Source organism: Nelumbo lutea, chromosome 4, assembly GCF_056320005.1.
Source record: "Nelumbo lutea isolate HS-2025 chromosome 4, American lotus-T2T, whole genome shotgun sequence".
Lineage (NCBI taxonomy): Eukaryota > Viridiplantae > Streptophyta > Magnoliopsida > Proteales > Nelumbonaceae > Nelumbo > Nelumbo lutea.
The window spans coordinates 69,257,708-69,259,894 of NC_142687.1; the positions used below are offsets into that span (position 1 = coordinate 69,257,708).

The 2,187-nt window shown below is 40.7% G+C and overlaps 1 non-coding gene across 1 annotated transcript; it reads right to left on the reverse strand.

The window, feature by feature from the left end:
- Positions 1-1,079: 1,079 nt before the first annotated feature.
- LOC148860998 (small nucleolar RNA R71) lies at positions 1,080-1,186 on the reverse strand. The gene has a single exon (XR_016095306.1). It is a non-coding gene; the product is annotated as a small nucleolar RNA R71 (small nucleolar RNA).
- Between the last annotated feature and the right edge of the window lie 1,001 nt (positions 1,187-2,187).

Consider the following 2,187-nt stretch of genomic DNA (forward strand, 5'->3'; position numbering starts at 1 on the left):
CACAACTGTACTGTTATCAGCAGTTTCTATTATATTTATTGTTGTTCTCAGTGGCTTCTGAGATTTCAGAACTGATCTCAATTTTGTGTAGAACTGATGTCTGAATTGCTATCAATCCTTTGTACATTGACTTCAGTTTAGTGTATTGACCTTCAGTAGCACAAAAGAGCCTTTTAATATGAAACTCAGACCTGAACACAATCACTGCTGATCCGCACTTGGCTGTCCTCAGTAGCTGCTAAGATTTCATAACTGTATATTACTGTTCTCAGTAGCTACTGAGATTTCAGCTCTCAGCAGTTTAGATCTGTGTAATTAAATCCTGTCCCTGATTTCAGCAATATAAAGAAGAGGAATTTGTAAACTGTTGTTCTACTCAGAGATTACTGAATTCAGACCTGTTTGTAAATTGCTACTGAATTCTGTATATTGAATAAAATGTTGATATGCTTTTAGTTAGCTGCATTTATTTATTTTAGGATGTAGGTTTGTATATTCCAATACTTCACTTTACATTTTCAGTTGTAATAGGATTAGTTATTTATTTTCTTTTGTGAATATTGGCCTTTTTATTGCTTTGACCTTTACAGTTTATGACAAGCAGACCTGAACTGGAAGAGATCCTTTACGACCCGGAGATTGAACGGACTCTCCGTGTCCGTTTGAGAGCTGCTAAGCAAGTCAGACAAGAAGCACAAGAAATGGATGAACAAAGAACTATGATGGATTATGCCAAGCCCACCCTCACCGGGACTGTCTCTAGCATTATCAGGCCAACTATTGCTGCCAATAACTTCGAAATTAAACCGTCCATAATCCAAATGATACAAAATACGATTCAGTTTTGTGGTATGGCCCATGAGGATCCGAATGCCCATATTGGCAACTTCTTGGAAATCTGTGACACCTTCAAACACAATGGGGTAAGTGATGATGCCATCCGGCTGAGGTTATTCCCATTTTCTTTGAAGGATAAAGCCAAAGCTTGGTTGAACTCATTACCGGCAGGATCTATAGCCACATGGGACGAAATGGCCAGTCGTTTTCTCTCTAAATATTTTCCCCCTTCTAAAACTGCTAAAATGAGGAATGACATCACTACTTTTTTCCAGCAAGAGGGGGAATCTCTCTATGAGTCCTGGGAACGTTACAAGGAGCTACTAAGGAGGGTTCCTCACCATGGCCTTCCGATTTGGCTGCAGGTGCAAACATTTTATAATGGTCTGACCGATTCAAACAAGACCATCTTAGATGCAGCAGCTGGGGGCTCCATAAACAATAAGACTCCCGAGGTTGCCCATGCACTCATCGAGGAGATGGCAGCCAATAACTACCAATGGCATTCAGAAAGGACACCAGTTAGAAAGCAACATGGCCTTCATAATGTTGATACATACACAGCTCTCTCTGCACAAATAGGAGCACTTAGCAAAAAATTTGATGAGATGCAGATGGCAGCTATGCATGTACAGTATGATAAGTGTGGGGGAGGCCATGATAGCACTGAATTCCAAGTTGGCAGTCAGACTTTTCAGTCCACAGAACAAGTAGACTTTGTTGGCAACTTTACAAGACAGCCAGGAAATCAGTACCATCATGCCCATAACCCCGGATGGAGAGGCCACCTGAATCAGCATGCACCTAAGCCTTTCCACCAAAACTTCTATCAGCCGGAACCGAAATCTAACTTGGAGGAGCTGATGACCAAGTTCATAGCTAGTGCGGAAAATAGATTTCAGAAAAACGAAACATCAATAAGGAACTTGGAAACTCAGGTTGGGTAGCTGGCACAGATGATTTCAGAAAGGGCTCCGGGTACCTTACTTAGTAACACCATGGTAAACCCAAGGGAACAAGAGGCTGTTGGGAGAATTCCCAATTCAGATACATAGTCATAAACTGTCTTACTTGCTTTTTTATTTTTAAGTTTAGTTAGTTTTTCTTAGAATTTAATTGAATAAAGATACTAATCTCCTCTTCTAGTTTGCAAGTGATTTCTAGCAGAAGAAGCTTTCCACCGACAACATATTGCAGAATTTAAGAATGACCTTCAGGGAAGTCCTCTAAATACCTCCTATTACTTGATGATGCTCTTGCTAGTTTTATTGTTACTGCCTAACACTACGAACATTGAGGACAATGTTCATCTTAAGTGTGGGGGAGTGAGCCCGAGGCTAGGGTATGGGG